Genomic DNA, 15724 nt, shown 5'->3' with positions numbered 1-15724 from the left:
ACATTTGCATCTATACTGACCAATCAGAAAGCACAATTTGCATACTTCATTTACATAAAATGCACCTAATTGGGAACCTGGACAGGAACTTTTTCTGTAAAAGGCAGCTCCCCTTTGCCTCAATGACACACGATTTAAGTTGCTACCTGCATCTGTGTCTCCTGGGCTGCAGCTCCTTTTGCTCACATCAATGCTTTTTATTATTTATTGCATCTAACATTAATTTTGGTTTACAGCTTGTCAAGAATTGCACAAATGTTGGCATTTCCACTATAAAGAAATTTTATGTTTGATATTTTTGCTCATTTGTTGAAACAATGGTGCTCCTTCTTTTATAGACACAATTCTTTGAAAATATTTAGATTTGAAGACATAATTTTCATTAGAATACTTTTTTATAACATTTCTGATGAGTTTAATTTAACCACATTTTACTTCATTTAGCACTCAGGAAATTGGAAATTATTTTGTGCTATGATAATTTTCTTCCTCCCCCGCCTCCCCCCACCCCCCCTCCCCAAGCATTAACTGGGAGATGAAAGAAATAGTAGTGCTTGGAAATGTAATTTTCAAGTTTCTCTCTCTCATGAATTAGTAGAGAGGTCCTTGTGATGGTGCTGACCTAGCAAACCAGACCATCCCTCCTGTGGGCACCCTCTTGTGTTTTTTCACTATGGATTTCCAACATAGAAGTGGTGCAGAGAAAATATTAGGGGCAGGAATATAGGGACAGATAAAGAAAAATAAATTCTTCCTTTCATGTTCTATGTCGTAGAGTGTTCCAAACTACTAGGAACGCATATACTAGTAAGAATTCCTCTGCTATCTTCCCTCCCTCCCCACCCCCAGGCTGCGATACTATGTTTATCATGCTTTGGATTTAGATTTGACAGGGCTGGATATTCCTCCACGGATATTCCCCTGAAACACACTCAGATCAGACTGGCCCTGACGCATAAATGTAGTCCAGCAGATACCTTGTTTGTGCAAGCCATTAGAACGATCTTATGTCTAGGGTCTCACTTTCTTAATCACTCTGTGACCCATCTCCTCTGACTGATGCCCAGTTTCTTGGGGTCTTGCCCAAGGGTGACCTGTGGGTCAGCTCAGTCAGATGGGCATCATATCCCTGTGTCTTCACTGGGAGTGGAGGTGGAGCATTCAATGTCTCCCCTCTCACTGCTATTATTTCTTCATTGGGTTTAACCTTGTATCAAACCGTTTGCAAAGCTAGCTGGCCTCAGGCTATGTCTGCTTTCTCCAGGGCAAATATCCTTGAGGCTAGGAGCACAGAACATCCTGGCTGGCTGTCTTTTTAAAATTGAATCGAGTGGGGCAGAAAATATAAGGAGAATCAGATCTGATTAATATTTAGCAAAAGTATTCTGCTAGGTCATTCTGGTGGTGGGAGGGAGCAGATAGCCATGGCTGATCAGGCAATAGGTATATGGGTCTACTAACATTGTATGTAGATGTGTAGTGATCAGTGGTAAGGAGAGAAACATTTATAAACTGGGGGAAGTGGGAAGACACTGCCAGATGGAGGAGAAAGTGCTCAGTGTTATGGTCTGGCCAGGGAAGGCCTCGGTGAGAAGGTGATATTTGAGGGAAGCGCTGGTGGGAATGAGCAGCCAATCACAGGACATCTGGTCTAAGAGCATTTCAGGCAGTGGGAGCAGCAGGAGCAGAGGCAAAAGAGGAAGAAGGAAAAATATTTGTTCGAAATGCTTTAGGTAAAGGGATTATACCTTTACCATCCCAATGGCTCATATAAATCAGTAAGGTACTAACAGATAAATGAGCAAAGATTATAAGCAAACCACAAAAGAAGAAATGCAACTGACTAGCAACAAGCCAGAAAACCATGTATAAAATACCATCAGCTAGTAATCAAATAAATACACACCAAACTAAATCAGCATTTGAACCGCTATATTTCAATGAAACCAAAATAAAAACAGTGAAAATTTTAATACTAGCACTGGTAAGAATTCATAGAAACCAACACTTTAATGTTTGTTTATTTTTAAATCCTCACCCAAGTACATGATTTTATTGATTTTAGAGAGAGAGGGAGAGGGAGAAACATCAATCAGTTGCTGCCTGCACCTGCCCCAACTGGGGATCAAGCCCACGACCCAGGCATGTATCTTGACCGGGAATTGAACTGGAGACCCTTTGATACACAGGATGATGCTCCAAGGAGCTGAGCCACACTGGCCAGGGCAACACTTCAATGCTTTGTTGGCAGATATGAAAATTGGTATACTTCTTTGGAAAATTAATTTGGCAGTGTGTTTCATGTGCCAAACTGTCACAAGAGCAGTCTACCCAGGGATGTCACCCAAGTATGGAAAAGTATGTACATGTGTATATCACAAGATGGTCAGTGGTATCAGAAGCACTTACTAGTAAATGCCCAGCACTACCATACAGGCCAAGTCATTGTGGCACATCCTCTCAGTGGGTTATATATGTAGCTTTTAAAAGTGATGATTCTAAAATGATTTAGTAATATGGTGACATGATAAATGCTATGACATCTTGTTAAATGGGAGTGGGTGGATTCAGTATAGAGCATTATATGCGTATCTTGATTATAGTTTAAATTTACAAACTATATTCACATGTGCTTATTTCTGTGCTTGTATATATTTTATTTTTACTCCGTGTGGAGGAAATGATGGCTTCTGTATTAGAGTTATCCAGAGAAACAGAACCAACAGGATAGAAATATGAAAGAGAGACTGAGATTTATTGGCTATCATAATTGTAGAAGCTTCGCAAGTCCAAAAGCTGCAGTGCAAGTCAGCAGGCTGGAGACCCAGGGAAGAGTTGCAGTTTGAGTCTGAAGGCAGTCTGCTGGCAGAGTTGCCTCTTCTTTTGGGGACATTAGCCTTTTCCTATTTAAGCCCTCAACTGATTGGAGGAGGCCCACCCACATTGTGGAAGGTAATCTGCTTTACTCACAGTCTACTCATTTAAATGTGGGTCTCATCTAAAATATGTCTTCACAGAAACGTCTAGAATAATGATTGATCAAATATCTGGGTACTGTGGTCTAGCCCAGTGGACACATAAAATGAGCCATTGCAGCTTGCAACAGCTCCAGGGTTTATATAGTGTGTCAAGTTCATAATGCCAGAGAACTCAAAACACAAAAACCAAAAAACACTTTAAGCATGAAAGGATATGCTAAAAATAATTAAAAAGACCATCAGAACGTATAGCTCAATAAAATAAAGGGAAAAAATAAAGAACTAGGTCACAAAACTTTCTGGCCTTAATAAACAAGAGCATCTGCATCCTGTGCCAGCCTCCCGGCAGGCTTCCTGATCCAGACTGGAAATCCCACGAGGTGGGGACTTAGCCGCTTGGCATACCTATGTGTACTTAACACCGGGCAGGCCTCCTGCCAATGCCAGGCGGCTTCTCCAGCTGCCAGGATGGAGCCCTCAACTCCCATTAATCCCATTAAGAACAAGCCAACGACTTTAATTTGGATTCCTGATTGAACTATAAACTCCACTCCATCTGCTTCATAGTCTCAGCAACAGCTAGGCCAACACTTCCTGGCGAGGAATTAACGTAGACACTCAACTTGGGGACAAGGACAGTTGAGGGTGGTGCCAAACCCCCGGTGACTGGGAAGGTCTCCTGTCTGAGCATGAGAGGGGACATTGTCTCGATATGTCCATTCATGACTCTTAGGCCCACCTGGCATCTGTGGGGGTGCAGAAAGGTTACTGCCTCTGTGAATACAGGGGATAAAAGCCCCTTCCCATCATCCCTTTGGGCAGTGCCAGTGCAGGCTGGCGGGCTTGCACAAGAAGTCCTGCTCATCCCTGATGTGTGAGGGAAGCATTCTTGACCTGTTCCAAGGATGGGTGGATGGAGACAGCCTCTCACCTCCCAGCCACTACTGGAGTAGAGCACAGAGCCTGTGACATGAGGCTTGGGGACACAGGCTGAAGGCAGCCTGCTCCTCCCGGGGGGCCTGTGACCCCACTCTGTGAGCTGGGGAGGAAGCTTCTGTTCTTGGGCGCCCCTGTCCAGAGTGGAGGGCTCAGGGTAGAGCTTTATAATGTGGGGTTGGGGAAAGGAAGCTGGTCTTGGCTCGGACACCACGGACTCTTGCCTTTCATAATGCAATTTAGCAAATTTTCTTGAATATACATCTCTTCCCTGGAGAATGTCCTTGGGACAATTTCCAGACACTTTAAATAATTGCGGTTTTTTTGTGTTTCATTTTATAATTTCACCGGTTAAATTGTTCTTGTGCTGGGGAAAGGGACCACCAAGCTCATTACTCCATCATTTTAGAAGGACTGGAATTGTTTTCTTCCCCCACCACGTGCATAATATATCAAAGCAGGGGACAGCGGATGCTTTGTCCACACACAATCTCAATTTGCGTCCCTGACCACTTCGTTTTACCCATCTAAACTTCTCTCTCTTAAGTCTGGGTTGCTGGAACTCCGCTCCAACTTCACCCCTCCCCCACAGACTTCGTGTTCTTTCATCTTTTGTTCTTTCCATGAAAGTGTTTACAAGTGCTTTCAAACCCTTGACTTCGTTTCTCTGTAGCAGATTTCTATGTGCTTAGCATCTGAAAGGGGTTTAATAAATCTTAGTTTCCCTTCCTCCCTTCCTCCTTTCCTCCTTCCCCCTCCCTCCCTTCCTCCCTCCCTCCCTCCCTCCCTCCCTCCCTCCCTCCCTCCCTTCCTTCCTTCCTTCCTCCCTTCCTTCCTTCCTCCCTTCCTTCCATCCCCTGCAGCAATCATCTACTATGCCTTAGATTTAGGTGCTAACCACACTTATCTTATCTCCCTTGCTAGACTCCTCACTCTCTGAGGGTAAGGGCATCCATTTTTCCTTTTCCGAATTTCCCATGGAGCTGGTACTATTCTTGTCATGCGTCAGGCACTCAACGCATATCTGTTTATTGATTAACTAGACACAGTGAAACTGCCCATGCTGGAGTTCTTCCTGAGGAAGGAAAGGTAGAGAGAAAGTGGCACGAAAGATACTCGCATCAGATTATGCATGTCTGCAAGTCTTAGCGGTAGACCCAAGGGTGGAGGAGGCTGTTGGGCAACCTGAGTTACTGGGACGAAATCTCATGCTGCATGGTTGGGGGTGGGGGTGGGAGGTGGGGGTGGGGGATGGAGGGGTCATGAGAGTTGCAGACAGTGGAAGACCTGGGGCAACAATCAGCATTTCATCCCAAAGGTAAGAAAGAGGCCATCCGATGTGAGAAGAGCACACTGTCATGGCTAAACACAGGTTGCAGGCGTTTTTGGAAATCCAGAGGCAAACTTTGCTGGAAAGCAGGAGGTGGAAGGGGCAGAGACCTTCCTATGATGTGCTCGCACTGCCCTCTGTGGGAAAGCAAACCATGGCGCATGTGGCAGGATTAGGACAAAGTGTGTATTGAAGGAACTGGAGTTTTTTCTTTAGCACCACGTAGGGGTCAAGAGCACCAGACAAGTTACAGAAATATGTATGTTTACTGTATATTAAAAGTGCCAGACTCTCTGTATTCTGCGGGTGGCCTGGGCGGAAATGACCCTGACTGGGGTGGGGGGGTGGGGGTCGGGGAGCGAGCTGGCCTCTCTGTCTGATGCTGCCTGTGTGGGCTGAGAAGCCTCAAACACATGGGAAATTTATGGGACGCCGCCTGATAAGGAAGGGAGGCAAATGGAGACATCTGGCTGGCTGAATATGCACAAAACATCACCCTGGCAAGGAGGAGGAGGAAAAAAGTGTCTTTAAATATTTACTGCAACATTATACATTAAAAAAAGCCTTTCTATTTGAAAAGTCCCTAGACTACTCACGAAAGTAGACACAAAGGGTAAAAATAGTTCACACTGACTCTGGGTGTCCACATTTCTGCCCCTTTCCTATCCGTCACTCTGCTCCTATTTGCTTCTAGCCTATGTCATATGCAAGTTTTTCTATGCATTTTCCTGCACGTACATCTTTTTCCTAACAATATATCATATGTATTTTTAAATATATATTTTATTTATATATATAATTAATATATATGTTATTTATATATTTTTTAAATATATACTTTATATATAATATATATATATAATTTATTTCAGAGAGGAATGGAGATGGAGAGAGAGAGATAAAAACACCAGTGATGAGAATCATTGATTGGCTGCCTTCTGCATGTGCCACATTGGGGATCGAGCCTGCAACTCGGCCATGAACCCTGACTGGGAATCAAACCGTGACCTCCTGGTTCATAGGTCCACACTCAATCACTGAGCCATGCCGGCCTGGCTCATATGCATTTTTTTATGTTACCAGTTTTCTATAAGCACTATTCTAATGGCTGCATAGAAATCCATCATATATGGATGTGTTATCATTTAATAATTCCTCTTATAATCTATTTAGCTTTTTTACTATATAGGAGAATGGAAAACTATGGTGTGATAAACATACTTCTGCAAATATATTATGTGTATTTATTTCCCCCTAGGTCCTAGGTTATTTCATTTAAGTGGATCTCCGGAAGTGGAATTGCCGGCTCATACTAAACCTGCATGAACGTTTTAAAATTCTTGTTCCCTTAATGCCAAATTGCTTCTCAAGACTTCATCTATTCATAATTCCAAGTAGTCTATGGGCAGTCTTAGAAATATAAATATCAAGACACAGAGAGAGTATGCCAGAGTCTCTAGGTAGGAATTAATGGAATGAGCTACTGGGTATCACCCAAGGGATGATGGGAAATAAAAATCATATCAGTGATGTATAAATCGAGAATATCCCCTGTTTGTGCCTAATTAATAAGTGGTTGCTTATTTTCAGAGAATTGCCTTCATTCCAGAGCCAACTTCTCCAGCAACTCCTAACACCTGCCCATGATTCCCCGGTCAATACAGGCTACTCTTTCCCTGTGGCTATTCAGAGCCTTCCTCTGACCGCAGTTGTTAAAGTTAGTTCCACCGATAGTGCCTACTCAAGTCCAGGTTCATCTCAGGTAATCGGGCAACGTTTGCTGACTTTAATGTGTATGTCCAGAGCTCATGGCAACATGGACAGAAAGGAAGCAGGAGGAAAGATGAGCGGTGGCTAATTATGGGGAGACAGGACGGAGGGACCAAATCAGTTTACTGTGCAAAGTTGGCATTCCCTTTGATCATGGTGAAGAAATGTTGGCGTTGAGAGTTTCTGAAGCCGCCATGGAGGAGAGGTAGAGAGAGAACTGGTGTAGGCTGAGGTCATGCACGTGTGGGCATGAGATTGAGTACTCGCCCTTTGAGAATGTGCTGAGTCTGTGTGTTGTGGTGAGGTCTCATGGGAGGCATAGTCAGGTCATACTCCTGCAGTGTGTGCTGGGGAGGAAAGTGGGGAGAGTGTTTCTTTAAGGGAATGGGTACCTCAGCTGTCAATCACCTTGGGAAGAAGTCATCTTGAAGAGGCAAGAAGCAGGCTGAGACAACCTCCTGATCACTGCAGAGACGGTCAGTGTGGCCTATATCCCACAGAGGGGAAATGCAGGCTGTACCTCCTTTCACTGTAATAAAGTGTTCCGCACAACCTTTCCATGCCTTGCTAGCACGTCTCTGCAGCCCTGTGTGGGTTTCAGGGAAGGGGCTTGTCTCAGGGCTGGAGGAAAGGGAGCTAGAGGGGCATGAGGTTGGAGAGGGGTCACGCATACTAGTTAGAATCACCATCAAGACACAGCTTTGCCCAGGCAAAGGGTGCCTTCCTCAGAGGCACTGCCAGAGAGTGAGCCAAAGTTCCCTAAATGGTGAGATGCAGAAAAGGCCAGAGGACCTGCTCCTGAGCCCACCTGGGGCAGCACCTTGGGGACCAGGCAGAATAGCTTGTGATTGCATCAGGCATGGCCAGCTTCCAAACATGAAGGGCAGACGGATCTGTTGCCGCTGTACCTCACATCCCATCACAGCACAGGAGGGACAAGAAGAGTGAGTTACTCAGGGTTTTCTCCTCCTCCTGTGACATGACTCTCACATATGTAGACATCAGTAATGTCTCACACTGATCTTATGCTTTCACTGGATGGTCATAAGTTTGTTCAAGGAAGGAGATGGCATATGTAATTTATATTAAACATAGCTATTAAATTCCGAATCAGCGAGGTCCAAGTTCAGTCATCTAAGTTCAAAAAAGAAGAAGAAGGAAACTTTAAGAGGGATGAATTGATCCTTCTCTCTTTATAAAAAAAAGAAAAAAGAAAGAAAGGCAGACTTAAAACCCATGAAGTCAATTAACTAAGATGTTGGAGAGATATGCACGCTGGAGATCTAAACATATTTGCTAAGTAAAAGGAAGGCACTTTATTAAAAGGTTTGTACATGGCCCTTGGAATTAGGGTGGTTTGACTATAGGTAATTGAATCATTTCATATAATGTTCATTTGATACAGTTATTGCTAATTAAATAGATTTTAAAATAAAGCAAGTTATCTTGAAATGGAAAGACTAAGGAACACTTGAAGAACAGACTTTTTAAGACATGAAAAAAGCTGACATATTTCGTGTGTGTGTGTGTTTGTGTGTGTCAGCGTGTGTAGCAGATACAATCCACTAAGAGGCCAAAACACTCCTTTGGAAATTAAAAAGGGAAAACTTGCCCTAGCCAGTTTGGCTCAGTGGATAGAGCATCAGACTGCAGACCAAAGGGCCCCGGGTTCGATTCTGGTCAAGGGCACATACCTTGGTTTCAGGTTCCTCCTAGGCAGGACTCGTGCAGGAGGCAGTCAATCAATGTATTTCTCACTTGATGTTTCTCTCTGTCTTTCCCTCTCTCTTCCACAAAAAAGAAAAAAAGGGGAAATTTCAAGAAAAAACAAAGTTCTAAAAATATGGGGTTTATGCCCTAGCCAGTTTGGCTCAGTGGATAGCACATGCCCGGGTTGCAGGCTCAATCCCCAGTGGGGGGCCTGCAGGAGGCAGCCAATCGTTGATTTTCTTTCATCATTGTCATTTCTATCTCTCCCTTTCCCTTCCTCTCTAAAATATATAAAAATATTTAAAAAATAAAACAGGGTTTATAAAAATGTATAAACAACATCTACCCTATAGCTTAAGCTGTGGGGCAAAGAAACTTACTTGCGTAATATAAAAATAGCCTTTTAAAATAAAAAAAATATTACCAGGAGGCAATTAAATGGCACAAAGGCTTACAAAAAGTATAAAATTACTTTGAGGAGTTTCTATCATTATTAAAATAATTTAGGTGAACTGGTAACAGATGGACAATTCTTTCTATCACTGCATGTGCAAATGCTACCCATCTCTGTTATGTTTCAAATTGAAGACCCCTCGTCCCTGATCAACAGTACTTTACATTTCTCTCTCTCTTTTAAAATGCTTTTATCAGTTTCAGAGAGGGGAAAGGAGAGAGAGATAGAAACATCAATGATTAGAGAGAATCATTGATTGGCTGCCTCCTGCACACCCCCTACTGGGGACAGAGCCCTGCTACCCAGACATGTGACCTCCTGGGTCATAGGTCGACGTTCAACCACTGAGCCACACTGGCCGGGCAACAGTGCTTTATATTTCTATGTAACTTAACCATAGCAGTTTCTTTCAGACAGAGTCAGTGTCTCCTCTGGAGATCCCTACTTGAGCGTTTTTCTGTTCAGTGGGTGTTTGGTGAACATGGACCGAATGCATGCATGAGAAAACATGGTTATTTCCAAGCTCTCTCCCTGAATTTTAGTTTCAGGAATGTATCAGTTGTGAAAGTCAAGTCTCACTTGCAAATTTATAGTGAAGCGGAATTACCTCGGTCCCCTCAACTTCAATATTTGATAGCCCTGCGAATCCAATGGAAAATAAATAGCCCCACCGGTGAGCATGCATTGACGCAGCCCATCTATTCTGGGCAGAGTTCTGTGCTCAGCATGGGGATGGCCGAATCAATAGAACACTAAAGCCTCAGACCCATCTTGGAGATGTCTGAATGCCGAATGGAAATGTTGACCTTTTCTTGTTGGAAACTCACTCCCCTGTTTAATGAAGTTGCAGCTGCAAAGAAAAATGTGAGGTCAGCTGGACTCAGAAAATAATTCCACACTGATTAGATGTCAATTGTTCCGATATCAACCCCCTGCCCCGGATCCTGTCACTGCAGACCCTCATGAGGGGGTATGCCCTTGAATGGCCTGGTCCCTGACTCCTCTCACAAACAGCCGAGAGAATGAGATTTCAGAAAGGCCGGCTAAGGGACATGTCACCCGTCCATTCTCCAAGGGGCTCCGAAGGCTCAAACAAGACACGGAAATGCTGTCACCTGAGAGGCTGCAAAGGAGATGAAAGAAAGATGATTTGAAATGCTGGCGTCCCTCCAGTTTCTAGAAAAAGGAAAAGTGACATGTTCCTGCAACACACAAATCTCAGGATTAGATGTGGAGGACATGGCTTCCCCTGGGCTCAGGGTGAGGCCTGGGGGTATTTCAGTGAAAGCCTCAAAGGTTGGGGGAACCAGATTTGCTTGGTACCCCTGAATGAAGGGTGTGGCCCTACTAGCACAACAGGTGCCAGCTTCCCTGTCTCATGAAATGGCAGGGTTGTCACTCAGTGGCAATGATTAGTTGCTTTGATACTTGGAGTTGTATCTTTGCTGAGAAACAATTTTTTTTTTTTTCTTGACTTAAATAGAGCCTGGATCAGAACCCTAAGGCAGGGGTGGGGAACATCTGGTCCGCAGGCGCTATGAGGCCCACGCAATCATTTGGTCTGGCCCTGCCAAGGCATTAGGGATGAGTTAATTAAATGTTTGACCAGATATCGCAGGCTAACTTTTAAGTTGATAAGTTTGTACGGTCCAGGAATGATGTCATGAATATCCAAATGGCCCTTGGCAGGAAAATGGTCCCCCCCCCGCCCCCCCCCCCCAAGGGCACTAGATCTCTTCAGATAGAGAGAGTGTTGCTCTTGTTTGTTGGCTGTTTTGTGTTCAAACCATCGGTCAGCCCAGAGCCATCCCAGAATGGCCTGAACCATTCCCTGGAAGAGTGGTGTCAGCTCCTTCTCAGAGGCATTCAGACGTGTTGGGAAAGACTTCTCTGCAGTGTTATCAAGCCCTTAAAGATGCCGGTGAGCAAGGAATGGGCGAGGCAGTGCTCAGGTCCCGCACTCAAAGGCCCACGTCGAGCACCCAAACGTACAACTCAGTTTCACCTGTAACATCCCTCTGGCACAGAGAGGTCAAGAGGATTGAATGTGGCCCTGGATGTGCGGTGCCTGGCTCCGGGCCACACCCATGGGAGCATCTTAGTCGAAGTTAGTTCTCTTCTAACAGACAATTCAGCTTGAACCAAAGTTTCCCTGTTCTGGGAGTGGTGATTAAAATTTAAATATGTATTCCTCTCCAAGGTGTCCACCGGAAATGTCTCAGGACAGAGGAGTTTTAATAAGGACACATGCCCACAATGGTGATATGCTGACATTTAGAAGCAATAATATTTGAACGGAGCAAGGGGAAAGGCTGGCTCCTGACGTGATTGTCCTGCATAATCACCCCTCCCTTTCCCAGTCAGGAGCGAGACGGCGCCCCGTGCTCAGAGAGGCTCTGCTCAGAGAGGCTCTGCTTGCTTTGTTTGCAGGTGAAATCCAAATCCAGTGTCAGCCATCGGGTTGTTATTGCGCTGTTTGTTTAATGCTGTTGTTGGAAAGTAGAAATAAATATCTCATGCTTTTTCTCCATAACACTCCTGCCCAGACCTCTGCTTGGCAAGAGACTCAGTCCCAGGGAGCACTATCAGAACCTAGGCCTTTGCCTTTGAGCCCTAAGAGGTGGCTCTATTATGAAATTTCACTGTGTGCAAAAAGCCATTTGCTTACTGAATCTTTTGTCTATCAGTTAATTCATATATTCAGCTAATCCTAAATGAGACATCAAAAGAAAATGCCCTCTAAAAAAGTAAAATTATTATAAAATATATTTGGACCAACCAGTGTGGCTCAGTGGTTGAGCATCGAACTATGAACCAGGAGGTCATGGTTTGATTCCTGGTCAGGGCACATGCCCAGGTAGTGGATCCCCAATAGGAGGCGCATGTAGGAGGCGGCTGATCAATGATTCTCTCTCATCATTCTATCTCTTTCTCTCTCTCCCTTCCTCTCTGAAATCAATAAAAATATATTAAAAAATACGTTTGTACATATGCATGTCAAGTAATGATTTAAAGAATGAGGAGATGCCAGCTCTCTGGGATATAAAACTATTATTTTGCAACTTATACAAAATCAGACAAATGGATCAGTGAGACAGGTGGGAAAATCTGTATGTGCACATTACCCATATGACTTCAACATATCAGTGTGCAATGGAAGGGAAGAGGCCATTTTATAAATGATGTTTGTAAAATTTGCTAATTTTTGAGGGAATAAAAATTTAAATATATACTTTGCAACTATAGGGTCTCCTAAAAAATGTATATACACACTTTGAATAGTTATAAAGGCGGTGTTTATTAATGTACATTTCATTTTTAAAATTGAGTGACTAGCTGTTAAAGTGTGAATACATTTTTTAGGGCACCCTGCATATACTAATATAAGTTCCTGATGGGTAAAGGGCTTATATATAAAATAATCTGAGCATGGAAAATTAAAATAAAACTGGAACTTTATGAGATCTTTTGAGGAGAAAATACTTGCAAATTTTGAAGTGATAAAAATTCTTAAGGGAAAAATCCAACAGTTTTATTTCCCATAAAATGAAAATTTACTCTACAGTAATATAAAACAAAATAATTTGAAAATCAAATTCAGAAAAAAATTCTTAAAGTCATCAGTGAAGGTGATGACATCTAAAATACCTAAAGGATATATATATTATATATTATATACATATATAATAAAAACCATCCCTGTTTATAATGGATATATTAGTAAAGAATAATTTTCAAAAAAGAACAAATTGTAATCAGAAATGAGGGAAAAAAAATGTTTTCATCTGTTATATAACTAAGTACAGAAAAATGAAGTAATTTAACTTTTTAAATCTGTGAACTGGTAAATTGTTATGCTTTGTGAGAGAATGAAAATCTATAGAAATTACTGTGCCCCACAGGATGCATTTGGAAATTAATATACAAAACATCAACAGTCACAAAAATATTCAAGCCCTTTGAAGCACTAACCAAAGAATTAATATTAATGAAGTTATTCAATAGCAAACTATATAGCTGGTAAAAAGTTAATATCCAAAATATATAAGAACTCATACAATCCAATAACAAAATCTAAACTATCCAATTTTAAAAATGAACAGTGGAACCGAATAGACATTTCTTCAGATAATATACATAATTGGCCAACAGATACATGAAAAGATGCTCAACATCACTAATCGTCAGGGACATGAAACCAAAATCCCAATGAGCTATCTATCACCTCACACCTGTCAGAAAGGCTATCCTCAAAAAGACAAGAGGTAAGTGCTGGCAAGGATGTACAGGAAAGGGGACCCTTGTGCACTGTTGGTGGGATGCATATTGACTCAGACACTATGGAAGCAGTATGGAGGTTCTCCCTAAATGAAAAGTAGAATTACTCTCTGATCCAGCAATCTCACTTTTGGGTATGTAGCCAAAGGAAATAAAAACAGGGTTTTGAAAAAGTACCTGCTCTGCCATGTTTATTAAGGCATGATTCACACTAGCCAAATGGAAGCAACCTAAATGTCTGCCAATGGATGAATAGATCAAAAAAGAAGTGGTATGCAGATGTACAATGGAACACTATTCAGCAGTGAGCTAGAAGGAAGTCTGGCCATTTATGACAGACAGCATGGGTGCTTTGTGTGAGCTAGCGCCTGCCTTCCTACCCACGGGTTGGGTTCACCCGCAGGGGTTAGGGGTGGGAGCTAGGAGTTACCCAGCCAGAAGCTGCAGGATCCTTGGAGGACTTGGGTGTGTGCACTATAGGATGCATTAGAAGTGGCCTCACTTTCCCAAGCAGGGGTGCTGGATGGTCCAACAAGAAATCATACACTTGCTCCCTTGGGCTTTTCTCCCACCCCATGCATGGCCTTAAGAAGTATTTGTACTACCTCTGGGCTTCTGGACAGGGAGCTCTGACCTGAAGTGCAGCTCCCTTTGCCACCTTCACGAGTTTACTTAGAAGTGAGGGAGGCTCAGCTGGGATGGTGACCACTCAGCCAAAATAAGAGAATTATCCAAAAGCAATATCAAGAGACTTTTTAGTAGTTTGGTTTAAACTATCGACTGCTAAAATTAGTTAAGTGCCTGTTTTCTTTGAACAAAACTACTTCCTAAAATCAGTCTCTGCTTTCCCATATTCCATTTGGCGTATTCAAGAGGGCATGTTCTGTTTTGGTGGGGGGTAAATAAGACCCTGAGTAACCCCCTGCTCCAAAATTGCTCCATTGTATTGAAATCGGCCCATCTACTTGCATGTCTCTTCCAATAAACTGTGAGCCTCTCAAGCAGACACTAAATTGTCCTGACCACTGTCACCCTGGCATCTCAGGCAGCACCTAATCTGTAAATAAGTATTTACTGAATGGATGATGGGACCTTGCTTACAGGACCAGGCCTCTGACAATAAAGTTAAAGGTCAACACTTTCTCCCTCTGGCAAATATGTCATCTCAGACCCACAAAAGGTCTGAGAAGTTTATAGCCAGGAGAGACCTTTAAGTAATCCTATGATCAGGACCTTTCTTTTTATAGATGTCTAAGAATGATGGCAAGAAACATCTAATGTCACAGGGTGCACCAGAATGATAGCCAGATAGCTAGCTAGATATTGTCCCTATATATCTATGTCAACACACATATCTATAAATCTAAACCTATGCATGTGCTTATATGCCCTATGGGTATATATATATATATATATTTAAACTGGATCGTATTTAAAGAATGCTCACTGGCCAAACCAGTGTAGCTCAGTGGTTGAGTGAGCCCATGAACCAAGAGGTCCCTGGTTCAATCCCAAGTCAGGGCACATGCCCCAGTTGTGGGCTCTATCCCCAGTAGGCAATTAATTGATGTCTTTCTCATGATGTTTCTATGTCTCTGATGTTTCTATCTCTTTATCCCTTTCCCTTGCTCTCTCTCTAAAATCAATAAACACACACATACACACCCCCCCCACATAAATATATATACATACATACACCATATATATGTGTATATATATATATGAATGCAAAAGAATGCTCACTATATATTTCCCTCCCCACCCACCACCCCTTCACCTGCCCACACCTGCTCTGCTAACCTCTGAGGATCACTGACTGTAGACACTAGCTATGATGATACTAGGAAAGTCATCAGGGAGGCCAACCAGAGGTCCACTCTGCTTATCTAAGCTGTGAGTGCTAAAGGCCTAGGCCAAGGCAGCATGGAGAGAAGAGCTATGATGGGGGAGGAGAAAGCATTCAGGAGGTGAAGTCAAGGAGACACCTTTATGCCAATCCTCTTCTGGAAGTTGATAGTGCCTTAAGTGTGTCGGTGAAAACAGTATTTCTGGCTTGACATGTACACTTTATGTGAGAGGCCAGAGGGCCTTCCTGGGTGCGGACACATACCATGGAGAAGATTGTTTCCCGGTCTTGAAAACTTAGAGCTGCAATTTATCACAAAGTCCTGTGATTTGAGGGGTTCCTGCACTGAACAGGTTACCCCTCTTCCACGTCAGCAGACCCACAGGCTGGTGACACAAAGCAGTCCTTCCTCTGAAAGAAGC

Source organism: Myotis nattereri, assembly GCF_964212035.1.
Source record: "Myotis nattereri genome assembly, chromosome: 15".
Taxonomy (NCBI): domain Eukaryota; kingdom Metazoa; phylum Chordata; class Mammalia; order Chiroptera; family Vespertilionidae; genus Myotis; species Myotis nattereri.
The sequence above is the reverse complement of the archived record's forward strand: the minus strand, read 5'-3'. Positions refer to the sequence as shown.